Below are 24,424 nucleotides of genomic sequence, written 5' to 3'. Positions count from 1 at the left end.
GTATTCATTCTTAAATGTGCTATTACGTCATTTAAAACAAAGTGGCACTAATAAAATTCGAAAGATCTTCTACTTTTCCTTGACATTGAAACTATTCACTCTTGATGCTTTAATAGTTTAAGTACAATTTCAATAATTATCAAATAAAAAGAGTAGAATGTAGATAACAACTCATAAAATATGATGTGAGGACAAACTCGATAGTTTATCTTATATTAGTAGTATTTTATTAACATAGCCATCCATATCATAAGCGAAATTTTTCTCCAAAAAAATCAGTATCAACACAAGAGTATACTATATATGAAGAACCAATACTTTGTGTACTAAAATAACACCATATAACATCTAGAACAAAAAATTAAAGTTACCATAATTTTCTTCTAGGAGTACCTTGAATCCCACGCTCTCAGTTGACCCTTCAACATCAATTAAGAAAATGGGATAAGAAAAATTGTTATTCTCACTTTTAAGCTGGTCAAATCAGCTTTTAAGTTTTTTAAAGTTTTTTTTCAGTGTTTGGCAAAACTAAAAAATGCTTAAAATAAATTAAAAAACTGCTTAAAACAAGTCAAAAACAATAAGTTGGGCAATCCTAACTTATTGTTTTTTGGCTTAAAATTTATTTCTACTGAAAAACTACTTTTTTTAAGTCAATCCAAACGGGCTCATATAATGTCCCTACAACTTAGAATTTTACAATATGTCCAAGATATAAAAGTACCAGCAAACATGCATTAAAGACATTACTTTATTCTCTTAAGGTTTAAAACAAAAATTTAACAACAACAACAACAAAATAAAAAATAAAAAGATTAAAACGTTAAAGGAACGTACTATCATGCTTGCTTTGGTCAAGATTCAACACTAAAAAATAGCTTTAAAAATATGAATATGAAAACACCACCTTTTTGGAGATTAAAAAAAATATACAAAGTTGAAAAGGAAAAATTCTTGGATATTTTGGAGAGATATTAGAGATATAGTATTTTGAATTTTAATTAGTTTCAACGTACTAAATATTAGTCAAAGTCTAGACTTTATAAATTTTATGGAATATGAGTTATTTCAAAAATACTTTTATCCTCCAACATTGTTATAAAAAGAGAAAGGAGATCAAATAATTAAATTAATATGAGATATGGAGTTATTTTATGAATATGGTTCAACACTATTAAGAGGAGGAGATCAAATTATTCAAATTAATATGGGTACTTTTCATCGTTGTTGTTCAAACATAAATTGAATTATAGACATATGTAGTCCAAAAGAAGTAGGTTTATTTCCAAAATGTAATATGGCCGCCTAACATGTATAGGATTACACATGGGCTAACGTATATTGTCAAAAAGGAGCATTTGCATCTATACCCACTTTTGGGTCACATTTTAACTTGTGCCTTCTTTGCAAAAAAAATTGCAAGCGTACTCACTTTTTCGCGTAACTTCAGTATACGGGGCTGAAGTAGCAAAGGCAATCACGCAAACTTCAGCATTCTAGTAGACGGACCTGAAGTAGCAAACGTGCCGAACCAAGTGTGCTGAAGTTTTTGTTTGTAATTGTTGAACTTAAGCATAGTAGCTGAAGTTTTATTCTCTATTTGCTGAAGTTTTTGTTTGTAATTGATGAACTTAAGCATAGTAGCTAAAGTTTTGTTCTCTATTTGCTGAAGTTTTTATTTGTAATTGCAATAAATAAGTTGAAGTTTTTTGGTCCTGGATTCATTAGTTTTGTCATTAAGTTTTTTCAAAAACTTCAGCAGAAGATGCTGAAGTTATTTAGTTCATTAATAAAAACTTCAGCACTAAATAAGCTGAAGTTTTTTTGTCCTGGATAAACTTTTTCAAAAATTTCAGTAGAAGATGTTGAAGTTATTTAGTTCATTTGTAAAAACTTCAGCACTAAAAGCTGAAGTTTTTTTGTCCTGGATTCATTAGTTTTGTCATAAAGTTTTTTCAAAAACTTCAGCAGAAGATGATGAAGCTATTTAGTTTATTTGTAAAAACTTCAGTACTATATAAGCTGAAGTTTTTTAAAAAGCTTTCTAACATACTAGATAAATAATCAGATTGCCAACAATATCTAAATCATAAATTTTGGAAACAATAAACGTGAAAAAACAGAATTATCATTGTCTACTAACTTACATACGTGGAAATATTCACAAATTATTGTCTACTAACTTATGTAATTATTTATAATTTATTTTTAAATAATCTGATAAACATATTTATGCCAATCATCCCATGAACTAAAGTTTCATAGCAGCACCAACAACAGAAAGAAGAAGAAGAAGAAGAAGAAGAAGAAGAAGAAGAAGAAGAAGAAGAAGAAGAAGAAGAAGAAGAAGAAGAAGAATAGGAAGAAGAAACGAATGAGGAGGACAAAAAGGGGTTGAATTTGTTTAAAAAGTGGGTGCAAGTTAAAACTTTTTAAAAAAATGGGTATAGATTAAATGGGGGTGACCAAATAAGGCGCCCAGTGCAATTTTTACTGTCAAACATAGATAAAAAAATAATAGGTTTATTCATGGGCTAAGGTACAATATTTTGGTTGTGTCCTTTCACGGTGAGTTATTAAGTATAATATTATAAGGACGTTTCTGTCAACCAGCATTGTATTCGTGCTTTTATAATAACTAGTCTCTATGTCCGTGCCTTGCACGAATATCTTTTGTATACCAAAAAAAAAGGCAACAATATTTAATATTCTTTGTGACGCAATAGTTTAAGTTAGTTAAAGCCTTAGTACCTAAGAAATAAGGTCATGCTCTCTCTGAAGGTGCACATTACGCAGGGATAGCTAACGTACGCACATCACGATGACTATATGGAAATCATAGACAATGGCACCGCCAGCTAAATCGGAGGCGACGGACGGATAAAGAATGGTAACACTGAAGTCGGGGATCCCACAATCAGTAAGTCAAATGCAATTAGTACACTGGATGACTGAAATGGGAAGTGCACCAACTGTCATGCAAGTTTCAAAGTGTGCTGGAATGGAGAAGCCTCAACCAGTAGAGGTAGATAACAACACAGCAGCTAGGAAGCTCACGTTCTCAAATCAACACTCAAACCAGGAGGAAACAAAGGCGACACTAGCTGAGGTGATTCAAGGCAACAGATCTCAACAACATGGGATGCAATTGGAGTACTATCCCCCAATTATCAAAGAAGGAGTAAAGGTAGTTCATCTGAATCAAGTTGAGGTGGCGGAGAAAACCCAGAAATGGCAAGCAGCACTAATTGGGTATGTACTGGGAGGAAATTCATCCTTCAAAGAAATGCTCAAATTCGTATATGGTGTGTGGAACTTCGTAGCAACTCCGCATGTATTTCTTCATGACGATGGATACTTTGTTTTCAGATTTGAATATGAAGATGATAAGAACAAAGTTATTCAAAGAGGACCATACACATTTCATAATCGACCTATGATATTGAAACAATGGATACCTAGGTTTCAGATGAGTAAAGAAATGACTCGAAATGTCCTTTCACGGTGAGTTATTAAGTACAATATTATAAGGACGTTTCTGTCAACCAGCATTGTATTCGTGCTTTTATAATAACTAGTCTCTATGTCCGTGCCTTGCACGAATATCTTTTGTATACCAAAAAAAAGGCAACAATATTTAATATTCTTTGTGACGCAATAGTTTAAGTTAGTCAAAGCCTTAGTACCTAAGAAATAAGGTCATGCTCTCTCTGAAGGCGCACGTTACGTAGGGATAGCTAACGTACGCACATCACGATGACTAGATAGAAATCATAGACAATGGCACCGCCAGCTAAACCGGAGGCGACAGACGGAGAAAGAATGGTAACACTGAAGTCTGGGATCCAACAATCAGTAAGTCAAATGCAATTAGTACACTGGATGACTGGAATGGGAAGTGCACCAACTGTCATGCAAGTTTCAAAGTGTGCTATAATGGTGAAGCCTCAACCAGTAGAGGTAGATAACAACACAACAACTAGGAAGCTCACGTTCTCAAATCAACACTCAAACCAGGAGGAAACAAAGGCGACACTAGCTGAGGTGGTTCAAGGCAACAGATTTCAACAACATGGGATGCAATTGGAGTACTATCCCCCAATTATCAAAGAAGGAGTAAAGGTAGTTCATCTGAATCAAGTTGAGGTGGCGGAGAAAACCCAGAAATGGCAAGCAGCACTAATTGGGTATGTACTGGGAGGAAATCCATCCTTCAAAGAAATGCTCAAATTCGTATATGGTGTGTGGAACTTTGTAGCAACTCCGCATGTATTTCTTCATGACGATGGATACTTTGTTTTCATATTTGAATATGAAGATGATAAGAACAAAGTTATTCAAAGAGGACCATACACATTTCATAATCGACCTATGATATTGAAACAATGGGTACCTAGGTTTCAGATGAGTAAAGAAATGACTCGAAATGTCCCAATTTGGGTGCTATTTCCAGGGTTACCAGTTGAATATTGGACAAAGGAAAATCTAGGTCGAATAGCAAGCTATATAGGGAAACTTATATGTTCTGATAGATTAACGACAGAAGGAGATAGAATATCCTATGCGAGAATGTTAATTGAAATGGATGTCTCTCAGGAATTACCGGACAGAATGCTAATTGAGGAGGCAGATGGCAAAGTTATGGAGCAAATCCCAGACTATGAATGGAGACCTTCGTTCTGTAGAGTGTGTTTCCAAATAGGATAACATGAATTCAACTGTGAGAAGGTACCAACAGAAAAGCAGCAGCCCAAGGAGGAGAAACAACAAAAACAAGGGAAACCATTCAAGCAACAGAAGAGGAAAACACAATAGAAAGTAAAAAATACTACTGCTGAACAATCAGAAATAGCACAAATTGTTGAGAAAGGAAAAATAGCACAACAGGAGACAGGGAAAGAACAGAATGGAGAGACAAGTGAGAAGCTGCAAAAGCAATAGGAAGAGCAGGAGAATACAGAACAAAATGCTGAAAAGAAGAGGCATTCCAGCCACAACAAAGATCTAAAGGTAAGCAGAAGATGAAAGTACAGATGCAAAATAAGAGAACCCTAAATGACAATGAGATAGAGAAGCTGCTAATGACTAATAAATATAGCTCTCTGAGAATACAAGAGGTTTGCAACACTACAAATGTGACTGAAGGGATTGACCTCAATGAGGAAAATCCACCATGATCAAGGATATAAGAGGGCTGAACAAGCCCTACAAGCAGAGAGAACTCAAGGCCTTTCTGCTGAAACATAAAATTACTTTACTAGGTTGACTTGAGACAAAGATAAAGCCTAGAAGTGTTAGCAAAGTAAAAAGTAAGTTTTGTAGGGATTGGCAAGTGTTTTCAGATGAGCATATAAGTCCTATTGGGAGGTTATGGTTATTTTGGAAGGACAGTATGGTCTAGGTCCAAATGATGATGATTACTACTCAATTGATCTATTGCCAAGTGAAGGAAATAGGGTCACAATTCTCATGTCACATCACTTTTGTATATGGAAAGAACAAAGTTTATGAAAGGAGGGAGCTATGGGATCAACTAAGGCAGATTCAAAGTACAATGCATGAGGCTTGGTTGGTCATAGGAGATTTTAATAGTGTTCTGTCTGTTAATGATAGAATAAATGGGCAACCTATACATCAGGCTAAATTAGTGGATTTTCAAGACTGTATAAGAGACATTGGAGTGGGGCAATTGAATAGAAAAAGCTGCCAATGGTCATGGTGCAATAAAAGGGATGTAGGAGATAGAATCTATAGCAATATAGATTGGGTGTTTGGAAATGCCTCTTGGCTTACAAAGTATAGCAGCCTTGAAGCTATATATGAACTGCTAGGGATTTCTGACCACTCACCTATTGTGATTAACACTGAAGTGGTAAAGAATCATTTACAACGGCCTTTTAGGATTTACAATGTCCTGCTATATAAAAAGGAGTGTAAAGACAGTGTGAATGAGATCTGGAACCAAACAATTGAGGGGTATACTATGTACTATGTGTGGACTAAGCTACAAAGACTGTAGAATAGAACCAGGCAGATGAACAAGGAGATGAACTCATTAGAGAAAAAGCTGGGTAACCTAAGAATGGAGCTGCAGAATACTCAAAGAAAGCTAGATGATGATCCTCTCAACCAACAGTTGATTGAGCAGGAAAGAGAGTTGATTATACAGACTGAAAAATGGGAAGGGGTGAATGAACAGGTACTCAGAAAAAAGTCCAGAGCAGTGTGGATAAAAGCATGAGATAGAAATTCTAAATTCTTTCATGCTCAGCTAAAAAATAGGCAGGCAAGGAACAAAATTTCATCTATATGTAATGAACAAGGGAGGAGAGTGTCAGAACCAAAGCAGATTGAACAAGAATTCATAAGCTTCTTCCAAAGCTTACTTGGCACTTCAGCAAGGGAGATCCACTGTATTAATATTACAACAACTAGAGATGGACACTGCCTTACAAAAGAGTAACAACAATTGCTTATTGCCCCAGTAACTACATAAGAGATTGATATGGCAGTGAAAGAGCAACCAAATAAAAAAGCACCAGGGATAGATGGCTTTCCAGTAGAGTTTTCAAAGAATACTGGCACATAATTGGAGGAGAAGTCAAGCAAGCTGTACAAGAATTCTTCAACACTGGGAAGCTGCGTAAGAGTGTTAATTGTACAACAATTACACTAGTACCTAAGGTTGCTAGCCCAAACTCTATCAAAGAGTTTCGACCTATTGCCTGCTGCACTACAGTGTACAAGATCATATCCAAGATTCTCACAGCAAAATTGAAGCTGGTAGTGGACTCAATTGTAGGACCTTTTCAGTCAGCTTTTATAGAAGGGAGAAACATACTTGATAATGTTATTATTGCACATGAGCTGGTTAAGGGATATACTCAGAAGGGAGTTTCACCAAGATGTTGTATAAAGGTGGACATAAGGAAAGCATATGACTCAGTAGAATGGCCTTTTCTAAGAATGGTTTTGATGGAGTATGGTATGCCTGCCAAGTTTATAGAGCTAAAAATGAATTGTGTTTCTACTGTCAGTTACTCATTGATTCTAATTGGAGGGTTAACAGCTAAATTTCAAGGAAAAAATGGGCTAAGACAAGGAGATCCAATGTCTCCTTACCTCTTTGTATTAGTGATGGAATATCTGAGTAGGGTATTGAAGAAGCTGAAGGACAATCCTGACTTTAACTATCACCCAAAGTATTTCAGAAATAACATTACTCATATATGCTTTGCAGATGATCTTATTATGTGTTGTAGAGAAGATAAGGTATACATCAAATTGCTGATAGATAGTTTCAATCATTTCTCAGAAGTTTCAGGCCTGAAAGCTAACATGGAGAAAAGTGTTTTATACATTGCAGGTGTTACAAAGGAGTTCAAAGAGATGATTCTGGAAGAGATGCAATTTTCATTCGGGGAACTGCCATTCAAATATCTTGGAGTACCACTATCCTCTAAGAAGCTGACAGTTCAACAATGTATGCCATTGATTGAGAAGATTACAGCTAGGATCAACTGCTGGACTGCTAAGCTACTATCATACAGTGGAAGGCTCCAATTGCTGAAAATTGTTATCTTTGAAATGCAGACTTATTGGGCACAAGTGTTCTTACTGCCAAAGAAAATTTCCAAGCTAATAATTTCAGCTTGTAGAACTTTTCTATGGACAGGAAGGGGTGAGCCATCAAGAAGAGCTCTAATTGCATGGGATACAGTGTGTATGCCTTTCTCAGCAGGTGGGTTAAATGTACTGGACATTCATATATGAAACAAAGCTGCATTGTGTAAACTTCTATGGGTTGTTAGTGAAAAGAAGGATACTCTTTGGATACAATGGATACATAGCTACTATATCAAAGGGCAAGACAACATGAGGATGGATACTCCTAAACAAGCATGTTGGCTTGTTAGTAAGATTTTTGATATCAGATATTGGTTTCTGGAAAAGTATACAAGTGCTGACTTACACAGGTACTATAGAAATGGCAAATTTAGCATTAAAAAGTTATATAATGCTATGAGACCTCAATTCCAGAAAAGCTTGTGGAAAAAAGTATTAACTGGATCAAAGGCAATACCAAAACACAGATTCATACTGTGGCTAGCAGTACACAGGAAACTAGCTACAGTTGATCGACTTGAGAGATGGGGAATAACAGTAGCAAAGGAATGTGTACTATGTGCAACAAAGGAAGATGAGTCACTGGAGCATATATGGTTTGGATGTGACTCTGCCAGAACAATATGGGCTATACTGCTATAATGGCTCAATGAGAAGCATCAGATTGGAAGCTGGGAAGAAGAAATTGAATGGTTGAGAAGAAGGACTGCTAATAAAACTCGAGGGGAAATATTGATATTCCTATTCACAGCAATGGTGTATCATTTCTGGGTAGAGAGAAACAAAAGAAGATTTCAAGGGGAAATAGTTGTCAGTAATCAGAGAATCAAAGAAATTGTGATGGAATTACATATATAGCAGGGCAAGGAGAAACAAAGTGGCATAAAGAGTTAGAAAAGTTGAAGAATTTTCCTTAGCTCATATAGGACAATGTAATTGTGATAGGAATTTTGTTAACTGATTAGTCAGATAGCTATGTAGATAGGTCTAGTTCTGGAGTCCAAAAGAACTAGCGGATGTAAATATTTTTACTTGGTTAATACAGTTTAAACGTTTAACCAAAACAAAAAGTTAAAGCCTTAAATGATTTAGGTATTTACAAGTCATATCTCAAGATCAAAATACATGTCCTTATCTTTTGTTTTAGGATTGCACGCTATCCTATTTTAATTTTACAAATTTATATTTACATATTATTAATTCTTAATCATCAATAATATTTTAAACATACATTTGTTTGATTGTACAAAAGAAAATCAGATTGCCAAAAATTTTACTTATAGGGATACATTTTTTCTCCAAATATGATTTCATTGCCATTCTTCAAGGACCTATAATAAAAAAGACAAAGCTGCAAAATAATTTTTACTCTTGATATGCAAGATTTTTTTGTTGTATTCACGATTTATAGTGAAACGTTTATTATTATACATGTAAACATGTATATTTTGTTTGTACCTCGTTGGCTCGTAAGAAAACTCAATATATAAACGTTTCATAAAGAGCACAGACTATCCCAATCAACATGTAGAAAACAAAATTATAATAATTACAAAAGCAAGATGAAAAATGAAAGTTAGCTTAAATTATAAACTAACAATGTTTACCTTCTCTCAAAGCTGGAACCCTAACGAATCTAAGGAAGAATAATTTACCTTCTCAAAGTTGGAGCCATAACGAATCCTATAGCGATCTCTTTTTTAGTTGTGTTTTATAGGTAACCTTCAATGCATATAGAGAGTTATAGTACCATATTTTAAGATTACAACCCTCGTCTGTGAATCAGAAACGGACAATAAAAGATTTACGCGTTGATGAAAGAACAATATTATGCAAAATCAATTTAAAAGTATTCATAATTCAGTAATAATAAAGCAAAACCAAGCAATATATGCCCAATTTCTTATCAAAAATTTCCATCACCCTAGAATTTTTTCAAACCAGTTAACGTGTAATTCATTTATACGACGAAATATAAAAATATTCCTCAATTTCAAAAAAGAAAAAACAATAGAGAACTAATAATACTCCTTCATTCTCCCACAGTCCATAGACAACTTATGATTAATACTCTTCAAAAAATTTATGATGGAGCTTGTAGAATAATAACTTCTTTTATAGAAGTTTTTGGCTTATCTCGTTACAATAAGTTTATATCTCATTATATTGTAAATATAATTCGAATTAAGAAAAAGGAAAAGAGAAAGTTTCATAAAGTTTCACAAAACAAAATCTCAATAGTATTAGATAACATCTCCAGCGAAGTGCTTGTTGGCGGAATCTCTAATCACATTAACTTTGGCGGAATCGACAATTTGATACATTATAGAGATATATTTGATTCACGTTACAATTAGAAGGAAGCAATTCTCTAGCAGCTTTATAGGTATTTAGTTACTGCTAACTTGACTTTAAATCGGAAAAGAGTTCCATTAATATTTTATTACAATTATATCCACCTTTAAATTATTAAGTAAATAAATACTTTAACTTTTTAAGGGCACAAAAGTCTCTCAAAATTTCAAGGATATTTTAGTCACTCAACATTTAGCTTTTAACATTTGTGCTTTTATAATAATATAGATATAGATAGATAGATATAGATATATATATGGATTAACGAATGATATATTTATATTATTTCAAAAAGTTCATAGATAAATTTGATCATTTTTTCTTTATATTTTTCTTTCACTTACTGTTTTTCATCTTTCAAAAACCACTTCGTACTTGTTTCGCTAATTATCTCATACTTACTAATCATTTGTTAATAGTAATATCTTGTAATATTGATATTCAAATCACAAGAACGTATTTATGAGTTATAACAAAAACCTTTCGATTTTAAAAGGATTCAAGATTTATAATTATTTATTCATAGAATATGATAATATACCTGTAGGCATTTAAAATTCATTGGGCTACAGACAATGAGCTCACTTCATTGAGCCCAAGAAGTCATCTTCCTAGAGGCCCAGTTTTGGTGCCACATGAAAAATGACGTAGCACGCCAAGTCAAACAAAAGAGCCAATAGGATCGTGCCATGTGTCAAAATGACAAGGCATGCCAAGCTAAATTAAAAGGCCAATGAAAATGTGCCACATGTGCAAGTGACATGTTTTGGCCAATCAAATGCGGCCTTGTCACACTTCAGTTTGATTGGTCGGAAAGAGTTTGTTCTTATCATAACCCTTCCCTCCCACAACTAAAAATAGGGGTCTTCATAACCCATAAAAGACACCAGAAGTTATAACAAGAAGCAAGAAAGAGCTCGTGGATCAAATGCTGCAAATTCCTCCACAAGTTTCAAGCTTCAAACTAGGGTTGTTCATTTGGATCGGATATCCGAAATCCGAACCGATCCGTTCAATTTCGGAATTCGGATTTTGGATTGGATTGGATTTCATATTGTGTTTATAAAAAATTTCGAGTTTCGGATCGGATTCAGATTGGTATAATTTTAATCTGATCCAAAATTCGAAATTATTAGGGCATGTATACTAAACTTTAATTTCGAATAGTCGGTACTTCCTTTACGTCTTCCTCCAAGTTATTACCTTTGCAATTATTGGATTTAGCTATATTGGCACCATAATACTTTCATAATTGCATAAACGTAAATTTTTCTTACTGTATTGTCTCTTTTACAAAGAAAATATACATATGAGTTTGCAGTTTTGAGGCATAATAATCTGATTCGAAAATTCAAAAATTTGATCCGATCCAAAGTTTAAAATCCGATCCGATCCGATATTAATTCGGATCGGATTCAGATTGCATTTTTTAGAATCCGAATCCGAATCTGAAATGTGCTAAATCCGATCCAATCTGATCCATGCATAGCCCTACTTCAAACAATCAAGTTCAAGTTCAAGCAATCAAGTTCAAACTAAAGAACGAAGAGCAAATCAAGTTCGAGCTCAAGAACGAAGAACAAATCAAGTTCAAGTTCAAGCAATCAAGCTTAAGCTCAAAACGAAGAACAAATCAAGGTTCAAGAAATACGAGTTCAAATCAAAGTTCGGCTAGTTAAATTCAAGATCAACGTTCGTGGCAGCAAATATAGATTCAAGATCAAGCTCAAAGACCCTTGAATTTATTTACTATTGAAAAAAAGAATCAGATGATTCATAGAGATTGTACACTCATATTATTTGAAATCAAATAATGTGTTGCAATATTTTTCGGTCTTGATTTTATTTTCTCGACGCAAATTTATTGTCTACAAATTTTGCCACGCCTAGTGGGACAATCTCTACCTCTCATCTCAACTTTTCAATCACCAAAGTTCAAGAACATCGAAATGGCTTCAAAGAAGGTTAACTCCAGATCAACTTCCACCAAGACTGCTTATTCTAGGTTTTATGTTGATGTGGAAAGTATCCTCAACGTTACATTTGGAAGCTTTGGAACAACTACAAGGAGCAAGGCACTCTCTTTAGGACAACAAGCACTCCAAATGCCGTCCGCATCAACCCTTTTAGTCGGATCTTCAATCTCAAAAGGAGCAAGATCTTCCACAAACACACCTGAAGGAGGAAGCGATATTGCTGAAAAGATTAAGAAAACTTTTGCTCTGCTTGACCTCTCCAGATCCAAGAACTCTGTTATAAAGGAAGATGATAATGCTTCAAGTGATGGATCATCCCTACTTACACAATATAACGTGAGCCAATCGAGGATCAATCTATGTGACAATCCATGTTACTCTCTATCGCCCACAACAATCATGCAAGCCATTATGACAAACTCTTCATATGTGGAGGAGCAATTGGCAAACTTGACGGAAGCAATCACTGGCTTGACCAAGTGCATGCAAAATCAAGATGCTAGAATTGACAAGATAACAAACAAGGTAGGAACCTTGATGGAAGAAGAATCCACCCATGCACCTAGCAAGCTCCCAGAAGTTCCAGAGATTGATTCTCCCCCAAGACGAGTAGCTTCCGCTTAGGCTATCCCTGTCTCATCTGAAGGGATGATTCCAATCGATCAACTGAAGGAGTTCATTGAAGTAACTATTAATAATAAGTATGAAGTTGTTGTCAAGCCCTCCCTTACATACGCAAAGACGTACACTACAAGGATCGATATATTGAAGATGTTTGCTGGCTATCAACCTCCAAAATTTTAACAGTTTGATGGTAAAGGCAATCCAAAGCAACATATGGCGCACTTCGTTGAGACATGCAACAACGCTGGGACTTATGGAGATTACCTCGTCAAATAGTTTGTCCACTTGCTAAAAGGAAATGCTTTTGATTGGTATACAAACCTCTAGGCGGGATCTATTGATAATTGGGATCAACTAGAGCCAGAGTTCCTCATCTGTTCATGGGTATCAAAAATACGTAAGTTGGTAAAGTTTATTTCATGATATGAATTAGAGGCATAATGGTCTTATGACGGACCGAGAGATTTTATTAATGTATTTCATATGCATTTCATGCATTTATACATGTACATTGACCCATGACCAGATGACGTTATATACGCATATATATATATATGTGTGTGTGTATATATATATATATATATATATATATATATATATATATATATATATATGCATATGGGATATGGGAAAGGTTATGGCGTTATATACGCACCACCACCTAATCAGTTGGTATATGATTTGATGATTTTCCCACAGTGGACGAGATGATATGATGGGATGCCCTCGGAGGCTTGATGATGTTATGAACACATGTACCTATTCATGGAATGACATTCATACGCATATGCATGACACTATAAGTATTTTATGATTTATAAAATTATACAGACTTACAGGTTGAGTCATTTACCCTATATTTCTTCCATGTCTGTTATGTACTTATTTATGTGCCTTACATACTCGGTACATTATTCGTACTGGCATCCCTTTTTCGTGATCTTTATGAAAATTATGTATTCTTAGAGGCTTGTAAACAAATGTCATGTACGTAAAAGATTGTATGGCCTTATCAGCCTATATTCAGTACACGAATGGTTATTTGGGTCTTATCATATGTATAAGTTTATATTCACTCATGCTTTACTCCAGTTCACTTACCTATGATAAAATAATATGAAAGATTCGTTACGTTGGTACCCGACTGAGTAAGGTATTGGGTGCCCGTCGCAACCCATCTATTTGGATCGTAACAAAAGTGATATTAGAGCAGTTCTATCCTAGGGAGTCTACAAGCCATGTTTAGTAGAGTCTTATTTATGGGTGTGTCGTGCACCACACTTATAAGGAGGAGGCAACAGAGCATTTAGGACTGTCACTCTTTCTCCTTACTCTAGATCATGTGGTAGAGCTCATTTGTAAGAACTCAATTTCCTAAACTCTATATTATTCATAATACGATAATGCCTATATCCAAAAATACGGTTGGTAAGAGATATAGCTGTGGAAGAGCTGAGTCAGAGGAACTCGATTTTGTATCATTCTTATATTGGATAAATATGGAGTTTCCATCAGAACATGGGTGTACTAAGACGGGTAAGTCTTTTGATAAGGAGCCTTAAGGCAGGAATATCTATCCACCCCTATGGTGAAAGGCAATAAAGAGATTCAAAAGATGGATACAAGTTTCAACAAGAAAAAAAAAGCAAGACGAAGAAGGGTACGAGGCGCCCAGTTAATGAAGATTGTCGGTATTTACAATTCATGCAGAGGAATATAAGCCTTTTGAGTTACCTTCAACAATAACAGAGGTATGTGTAATTGGCCACACCCGTCTCATTTATGCCCAATGGGGGCTAACAGAAGTAGTATAAGAGAAGGACGGATATCAGGATCCGACAGGGGTTAGAGTAGCCCAAATAATGAATGAATTGTTTGCATTAGTTGATATTTCCGAAGGATGTTACAAAGGTACTAATAGATCTCCTTGTGAGACACCCAGATGGTGCACTCTAAAATAGTACAGCTGGATATGAGTACTACAAGAATAGGCACTAGAAGCCTTGAAGGATAAATATTACTTTAGTGTGGCTCCCGTCCCTAGTAGAGAAAGAATGTTAGACAACCTAAAGGGCTAGTAGATGAAGTAAGGGGAACTAAAAGTAAAAGGATGTCTTGTTCGAGTTTTCAGAATAAAGTGATAGACATAAATGTTAGCGGAAAATAAGAAGAGAGTAAATGAAGCATTATGAGTAAGATATAATACATGGATGACAACCGTAGATAAAAAAGATGACAGTATTAAAGAGCCTATACTCAAGAAGGAAAATACGAGAGGTGACATGCCTTGAGACAACAAAAGAGTATAGGCCATAAAGTCATACCCTCATTTCGAGAAATAAGTTTGAGACTCTAACGCAACTACCAGAAGGAAATGTTAGACCTCATAATGATAGAAATCAGTATGGGCTGGTGAACATGATAAACTAAACATGAATTATGGACTGAGTGATTGATAATAGTCGGCATCATAAGAATATCAGATTTTGCTCCGGCGATAATAGAATGGAGAATAGAAGAAGATTCATGAGAAATTTAGAGAATGGCAATTCAGGAAGACGCTTCCTTAAAGCAAGCAATGTGAGCAAAGTTAAGCTTAAGGGACTATGTGTTCCAGTTATACTAAGTGTCACCCTCGGGAGTAAGGAATTTCATTATCCTTGGTATAGAAGGATTATCGCAAGGCGAGTAAGGGTCATCGATAATGTGAGAAGGTGCCAATGATGAAGAGGTAAAACATCAATAGATAGATCGTCGTAGCGTTAAATCTTAGTACTTCCCTTAAAGGGGGAATATGGAGTGATGTGGTATTAAGTCAAAATTAAGTAGTTCTAGTAACTATGGAGTGGTAAAGAAAGGAACGCGATAAATATGAGAAAAGGGATGAAATTGAACTTATTCACATCATACAGATATGTTACGATGCTAGAACATTATGCAAATGCGACGTCAAAAAAGGAAGTAAGGATTCCTGCCCGGAATGTTATTGATAAATAAGGATCCAGTACGCAGAATATTGATATGAGAATGGGCCAACGAATAGCTAGTAAACGATTCAGGAAGAGCCTAGTTATGGCTAAATAGGAGGTTACACATGAGTCAACATATCAATGCAAGATAAACGCCCCAACATAGGGAATCCAGTCTCGTAGTTATGACATTGTAATACTTGAGATATATTCATATAATAATTGGTGAAGTTAAAAAGGTATCGTATGAGTATTACCGAAATAAAAGAGAACGCCACTGGAAAGATAGTCGAAATATCATTTTAGAAGCAACCTTACAAGTACAAGAGCATGGAGGTAAGTAATTACGAATAATTATAGGCAAGGAAGGACATCAAAAATTCTGTTGAGCATACAACGTAATAAGTTCGCAGCTTTACAAGAGTCAAAGGGTCCTCCCTAAGTACTACAATGAAAGACTAGTTAAGAAAATAAGGAAGAAAGCTTCAACCTAAGCACGGTGCCCTAAAGAGGAAATGGCCGTGTAATAATAGTCTCACTACAAAATTGTATTCACTCCATAAGAAAGTGGCCCCTATCGTGGCTAATGAACGAGAAGTAAATCAAAAGTACTATTCGAGATCATATGAGTTGCACGAAAATTCTGACATGCATGGGAAAAAAGATAAGCCAAGTATGCACGCAACATAGTGGAAGAACTTGCAATTAAAGAAAGCTAAAATGGAACGAAAGGAATTATTCGATTAATGATCAGTCGTAGAAACTCCAGTATAAGTTAAAAGGAAGAATTGAGTCCAGGTTATAAACAAAGAATTGAGTTGTTAGAAGATTATATCCTGGATATTCTATAGTGTCCATGCACGACTAAAGTAATAGCTAATACCATGGGCCGCAGATCGGAAGATAACTTAAGCCTACACGAAGGTTGATCAAAGGGAAGAAGAAACTAAAGAGTTACATCAATTAAATCAAGAGTCTAATTATTGGACCTAGAAAATTATAGAAATCGTGGTCAAGAACATTGCAGGTCCAACCTTAATATCAGAGGTACAATAGAGATAGTACAACAACTATAGTCTATAACAGCTCTTCGATAAATCCAGTTAGAAAAATAACAGCCTCTTAAGAAGTCAGTATGAACCTCCCACTGGATTGTAGTATTATAATAAAGCTCTAAGTTCTGGATGTGAATCATACCTATGTGGAAGGGAGGTTATGAAAGAGATACAAGATGTGGTGCGAGATTTTAAGGTAAGTAAGGTAAAGGTGAACAACGTATGAGATACTCAAATGCAGAAGGGTATGAATAGTCCATACTTCGGATAGAAGGCTAAAAGCATATGTATTCAGTATCCAGGAATGATAGCATCATCATCAATGGTATATTTTCCACCCTATGGTTTCTAGGTACCGAGAGATCTAGCCAAGAGAGTAAAGAAGAAATAGGGACGATGAGATCTCTCGCTTGGTGTTCTAGAATAATACAAGGAAATCTATGGTAAAGCAAGATTGCGAGCATTATAAATGGATATATGTAGGTCGCAAGCTAAAGTATGATAAAGCGACAAGGTTTTAGGAAGACAAGAGTAAGAACAAGAAATGATGAGTGAGAAGGTGACAAGAATGAATAAGTTCTCGGGGTTAATCCCATGAAAATAAGAGAACTGATGGATTCTCTAAGTTATAGAAGCCTCAGTATAGCCAGAATAAACTCAAATGAGTCTAAGACTAGTAGCATTTAGAAGAGATGGAATGCTGCCCTGGTAGTGGAATAAGGGCGTAATTGTGATAGATAAAGAATGACGTTTGGGCCTTCGATTGAGTAATGACTTGAAGAGGATTGCATGATTGTAAGGGGCTAAAATACCCATATAAAGTGAATGACATTGGGACACGATAAAGTACGGTTATGAAAGTATAGTATCACCCTTAGATGGATCAATCTAATTACTCTGGTTGGGGTTAGAGTAACCCAAAATAATGAATGGATTGTTTGTGTTAGTTGATATTTCCGAAGGATATTACAAATGTGCTAATAGATTTTCTCGTGAGAGACCCACATGGTGCACTCTAAAATAGTACAGCTGGATATGAGTACTACAAGGATAGGCACTAGAAGCCTTGAACGGATAAATATTACTTTAGTGTGGCTCCCGTCCCTAGTAGAGAAAGAATGTTAGACAACCCGAAGGGCTAGTAGATAAAGCAAGGGGAGCTAATAGTAAAAGAATGTCTTGTTCGAGTTCAGAATAAAGTGATAGACATAAATGTTAGCGGGAAATAAGAATAGAGTAAATGAAGCAATATGAGTAAGATATGATACATGGATGACAACTGTAGATCAAAAAGATGACAGTATTAAAGAGTATATACTCAAGAAGGAAAATACGAGTGGTGACATGCCTTGAGACAACAAAAGAGTATAAGCTATAAAGTATACCCTCATTTTGAGAAATAGGTTTGGGACTCCAACGCAACTACCAGAAGGAAATGTTAGACCTCAGAATGATAGAAATCAGTATGGGCTGGTGAACATGATAAACTAAACATGAATTATGGACTGAGTGATTGATAATAGTCGGCATCATAAGAATTTTAGATTTTGCTCCAGCGATAATAGAATGGAGAATAAAAGAAGATTCATGAGAAATTCAGAGAATGGTAATTCAGGATGACGCTTCCCTAAAGCAAGCAATGTGAGCAAAGTTAAGCTTACGGGACTATGTGTTCCAATTACACTAAGTGTCACCCTCGCGAGTAAGTGTAAGCACATGATTTTTGCCCTATGTGAGAATTACTCCCAAAAAATTCAAAAATAAAATGATTTTTCTTTGGTGTGCAATTTTGTGATATTTTGTGATATTTTGAATAATTATTTGTATTTGTCTGTGCTTGTTTATTTGCTAAATTAATAAAAAATACAAAAATATGTCGCATTTTGCATGTAGGATTTAATTCTACAATTGATAGTAATTAAATTTGTTTTACAAAAATTAAAAATTACAAAAATAGGCATCGTTTGCATTTTTAGCATTTAATGTCCAAATATACAATTTTATGCTTAATTAATACTTAATTGTGCGTTAATTGTTATTGGGAATTAATTTGCGCTTTTATAACTTAATTTAGTTCTTAATAATAGTTTAAGTATTTTTATAATTTAGTTTTAGAAAAATAAAAGAAGAAAAGAGAGCGAAAATATAAAGAAAGTCGGAATTGAGCCTCGTCTTCAATTTCAAGCCACATGCCCAAAAAATGGCCCAATCTTCCCTACGACCCAGCCCATTTCGAACTGGGTTAACCCGGTCCATAACCCAACACCCTATTATCTTGCATTTCAAAAAATAAAACAAAAGAAAACAAAAAAAAATGAAAAAAAAACCCTAAAAACTATACTAACTACCCGCCCCCCCTCTCTATCTCTCTTCTTCTTCTTCCTCAAGCAAAACACCAAGACCCCAACCATGGCCTCCCCTCCATCCTCACCACCAAACAGACCCCTCCAGCCCTTCCCCTCACCCCGTCACTCTCACGACACACACACACATTGTTGCGTCGCCTTCCTCCTTCAACCAAGCAACCTTCGACGAATTGCTTCACTGTTGCGTCGTCTTCTTCTCCATGTCGCTGCTGCTTCCCTTCCAGTTCCAGCTTCTTCGCCGCTGCTACAGTAGTGTTGCTGCTACAGTTGAGCAGCGTGGTCAGCTCCTCCGTCGCTGCTGCTCTCCTTCCAGTTTCTTCGCCGCTGCTACAGTGGTCTTCTTGCTACAGTTGAGCAGCGTGGTTACCATGGTTTTTGTTGCTGCTTTGCCCTTCGTCGTCGCCATTGATTATAGCTCGAGCTCGAGCTCTCATGGCTGCTGTTCGTCGTTCCTCAGTTTCAATCCGTCGAGGTCGTCGTTTGTCGTTGTGAGTTCGTCGAGTTTAAAGGAAGGTGGGTTTTCGTTGAAGACTAAGTTCGAGTTCGTCGTTGGTTAGTCGTTCGTCGTTTCAATCCGGTTAGTAGTTTTGAATTTTATTTTGTCCATTTTCGTTTTTATATTTCTCAAAGTTAAAATCGTTAAATATTTGATTTTTGTTTTGTTCGTTGTTCATCGTTGAAATCGTTTTTCTAGTTTGTTCATGTTCATGTGCTTTGTTAAAATTAATTTTCAGATTTCAAAATAGAAGTTTAATTAGTTGTTTTCATGTTTATTTCATGTTTGTATTATTGTTTAAGTGAATATTTGTTAGTTTAATATTTGTTAGATTCAAATTGAAATTTAATTAATTGTTTCTTCAATTTGTTTCATGTATTTGATGTATTTTCCGGAAATTGTTAATATTGTTAAGTTCAAGTTTAAATTCATAATTGTTTCTTCTTAGTTTTTGTTTTGTCATTTGCCTAAAAGAATTTAGTTGTAATAAGGGAAGTATGTTGGTTTTAGTCATTTGAATCCGTCGTTTTTATTTTTAGATTTAATTCATGTTCATATTATGTTTGTTTGATTTTGAATCCGAAATGTTTATAGTTTGATTTCTTGTTTACCATTTGTGATTATTTCTTGAATTGGTCTCATAATCTTGTTTAAAGTTTAATATAAGAATTGTTTGTTGTAATGTTGTTAGAGTGGATTTTAAGTTCAATATGATTGAATTTAGAAATCTAAATATACTTGTTTGTTGTTGTTGTTGAATCCGAAAATAGGATTGTTTGTTGCTAAAATATTGTTCAATCAAATTTTAGTTGTTCTTTGTTGTTCAATTTGTATTCATGTGATTTGTTGTTGAAATGTTGAAGAAATCATGTTCATGTGATTTGTTGTTGAAATGTTGAAGAATTCATGTTCATGAAATTTGTTGTTTGAACATTGTTAGAAATTAATCATATTGTCTATATTTTGGTTAAGTTTGATTAATTGATGTGTTATAGCTGATGGGTAGTTTGGTAATTTATAGTACTTTCGGGGGTAAAATAGTAATTTGTAATAGGGTCGGATGGGTAGTTTAGGAATTGTACATTTTGTAATTGTTTATTTGAAGCATGGGGGACAAAATGAAATGGGGTGGGTTGTGATATGATTTTTTAATATAAAGGGGGAACAAGACAAAATTTAGTGGGGGGAATCTTGCATTATTTTATGTTAGGCATGGGGGACAAAATATAATGGGATGGTGTGATATGTTTATTTAATGTAATGGGATGAGTGGGAAGATAATGGGTTTGGTAGAGAAAATGGGTTGATTTTAATTGATTAAAAAATTTATGAGATGGGATATAAGTAGAAGTCTTGAAATCAGATATAGGGACACACGGACAAAAAAAAAGAGAGATTAGAGAAAAAAAGGAGTTGAACATTTATTCCGAAAAACATTGAAACTCTCAAGAAAAGAAAAAAACCTACAAAGAAAATAAAAAAAAAAGTTGAAAATTAGAAGAGAAAGTAGTACACACCTGATAAATATTCTGGTATACATGTGTAGAAATTAAGGGTTGAAGATTAACTAGCCTTTCAAAAATCTGAAAATTTCCCTTGGTTTCTGTCCGTTATTTTCGGCATTCCTGGATTTTATTTTGAATTTTTCAAATCTGTCACTGGGATTTTCGTTGACTGGTTATTGCTGGTTATTGTTGCTGTTGTTGTGTTACGTATTACGTTGCTGACTTTCTTCTTCTTATATTGACAATATGAGGTACACAACTGTAATTTTGGCATTTTGTAAGCTGAAATGAAGAATGGAGTGTTAAATTTTTAATTTAGTTTAATTTTTTTTTGTATTGTATTTAGGTTATTCATGTATTATCATTCTGTAAATCACTGTCATTTGGCATAACTAGGCATATTATAGCGACATATTAAATAACGCCTTAACCAGATTATTAGGAAATATATTTAAGCCTGATTACTAATTAAAACTGTTTAATAATAAAAATAGAAGAAATAACGTAAAAAATGGCGTTATTGAATCAGTTTGGCAAAAATTGACTAAGTTCCTTATTCATAAGGTTTTTTGTCAACGATAAGTTAATCGGAATCATGTAGTTAATTTCAGTTAAAGCATGAATTAGTTTGTGAATCAAGTATTAGGACATGATGTGAATTAAAACAAAGTTAGTTAAGGTTAAATTGTTTAATTTTTTAGAAATATGATTTAGTAATCAAGTTTTTTTTTTCTTTCAATTTTCAGTATTTGTAAATAATTAGTTTCAATAAGCTTAAGTCTTACTAACAATTTGAATTTTAATCCAACTATGGGATAATTAGTTTTTTTTTTATTTTATTTTTTGACAATTCCATGTTGTATTTATGATTATAATTTTTATTACTTTCTGTTAATATTTGTTTTTCTCTTCTATTTAATATGTTATTTTCAAGAATGTAGATATTGATTTTATATTTATAGACAAACTTAGTAATAATAAAAAGGTAGTCATTAAAGGATATTCTTAAAATAAGGAAGAATTTCGCTAAAAATAAATAGATGTAAATAATACAAAAATTTACAGGATTCTCCAATATCATTTATTTATTTAATTATTTTAAAAAAATTACTTAGAATTTGGGATGTATTGTTTAGTGAATTTCACTTCCTTCCCCAAAGATAATGACGCGCTAGACTCTTTAGGCGCGATTTAATTAATTTTACCTTCTTAAACTCGGATGCGCATTTCATGCAACCCAAATCTAAATCCTAAAACATTGAATAAAAATGTGTTCCGGATTGCGGGTGCATTTCATGTGACGTAATCCAAAGACATGTTTTAAACGATGTTCACAATTCTTTTTTTTTAAATAAATAATAATAATAATAAAGGGATAAAAAGTTAAAATTGGCACATCGGTTCATAATTGTATTAAAATCAGATAAATAAGCCAAATATGACAATTGAGCGACCGTGCTAGAACCACGGAACTCGGGAATGCCTAACACCTTCTCCCGGGTTAACAGAATTCCTTATCCGGATTTCTGGTACGCAGACTGTAATATGGAGTCATTCTTTTTCTCGATTCGGGATTAAAATTGGTGACTTGGGACACCCTAAATCTCCCAAGTGGCGACTCTGAAATAAATAAATAAATCCCGTTTCGATTGTCCTTTAATTGGAAAAAACTCCTACGCCCTTCGCGGGGTCGGAAAAAGGAGGTGTGACAGTAAGGAATTTCGTTATCCTTGGTATAGAAGGATTACCGCAAGGCGAGTAAGGGTCATCGATAATGTGAGAAGATGCCAATGATGAAGAGGTAAAACATTTATAGATAGATCGTCGTAGCGTTAAATCTTAGTACTTCCTTAAAGGGGGGAATATGGAGTGATGTGTTATTAAGTTAAAATTAAGTAGTTCTAGTAACTATGGAGTGGTGAAGAAAGGAACGCGATAAATATGAGAAAGGGATGAAATTGAACTTATTCACATCCTACAGATATGCTACGATTCCAGAACATTATGCAAATGCGACGTCAAAGAAAGGAAGTAAGGATTCCTGCCCGGAATGTTATTGATAAATAAGGATCCAGTGCAAGAGATAAGTTAAGACAAGGAAATAACCCAAGAAAGATTACGCAGAATATTGATATGAGAATGAGCCAACGAATAGTTAGTAATTGAATTAGGAAGAGCCTAGTTATGGTTGAATATGAAGTTATAGACGAGTCAACATATCAGTGCAAGATAAACGTAGGGAACCCAACATAGGGAATCCAGTCTCGCAGTTATGACATTGTAATGCTTGAGATATATTCATATAAGAATTGAGGAAGTTAAAAAGGTACCGTATGAGTATTACGGAAATAAAAGAGAACGCCATTGGAAAGATAGTCGAAATATCAGTTCAGAAGCAACCTTACAAGTACAAGAACGTTGAGGTAAGTATTACGGATAATTATAGGCGAGGAAGGACATTAAAAAATCCGTCGAGCATACAACGTAATAAGTTTGCAGCTTTACAAGAGTCAGAGGGTCCTCCCTAAGTACTACAATAAAAGACTAGTTGAGAAAATAGGAAAAAAACTTCAACCTAAGCACAATGCCCTAAAGAGGAAATGGCCGTGTAATAATAGTCTCACTACAAAAAGTATTCACTCCATAAGAAAGTGACCCCTATCGTGGCTAATGAACGAGAAGTAAATCAAAAGTACTATTCGAGATTATATGAGTTGCACGAAAATTCCGGCATGCGTGGGAAAAAAGATAAGCCAAGTATGCACGCAACACAGTGGCAGAACTTGCAATTAAAGAAAGCTAAAATGGAACGAAAGGAATTATTCGATTAATGATCAGCCGTAGAAAACTCTGGTATAAGTTAAAAGGAAGAATTGAGTCCAGGTTATAAACAAAGAATTGAGTTGTTAGAAGATTATATCCTGGATATTCTATAGCGTCCATGCAGGACTAAAGTAATAACTAATACCATGGGCCGCAACTCGGAAGATAGCTTAAGCCTACACGAAGGTTGATCAAAGGGAAGAGGAAACAAAAGAGTTACATCAACTAATTAAATCAAGAGTCTGATTATTGGACCTAGAAAATTATTGAAATCGTGGTCGAGAACATTGCAGGTCCAACCTTAATATCAAAGGTACAAGAGAGATAGTACAACAACCATAGTCTATAACAGCTCTTCGATAAAGCCAGTTAGAAAAGTAACAGCCTCTTAAGAAGTTAGTATGAAGCTCCTACTGGATTGTAGTATTGTAATAAAGCTCCAAGTTCTGGATGTGAATCATACCTATGTGGAAGGAAGGTTATGAAAGAGATACAAGATGTGGTGCGAGATTTTAAGGTAAGTAAGGTAAAGGTGAACAACGTACGAGATACTCAAATGCAGAAGGGTGTGAATAGTCCATACTTCGGATAGAATGCTAGAAGCACAGGTATTCAGTATCCAGGAACGA

The 24,424-nt window shown here is 34.7% G+C and overlaps 1 long non-coding RNA gene across 1 annotated transcript; it reads left to right on the top strand.

Annotated features, from left to right (window-relative positions):
• The first annotated feature begins 18,886 nt into the window (after positions 1 to 18,886).
• Positions 18,887 to 21,313, top strand: LOC142182584 (uncharacterized). Its single transcript, XR_012711396.1, has 2 exons — positions 18,887 to 19,548; positions 21,224 to 21,313. It is a non-coding gene; the product is annotated as an uncharacterized LOC142182584 (long non-coding RNA).
• The last annotated feature ends 3,111 nt before the right edge of the window (positions 21,314 to 24,424 follow it).

This window comes from Nicotiana tabacum, chromosome 7, assembly GCF_000715075.1.
Source record: "Nicotiana tabacum cultivar K326 chromosome 7, ASM71507v2, whole genome shotgun sequence".
NCBI lineage: Eukaryota > Viridiplantae > Streptophyta > Magnoliopsida > Solanales > Solanaceae > Nicotiana > Nicotiana tabacum.
Note: the sequence above shows the minus strand (reverse complement) of the source record. Positions and strands in the feature narration are given on the sequence as shown.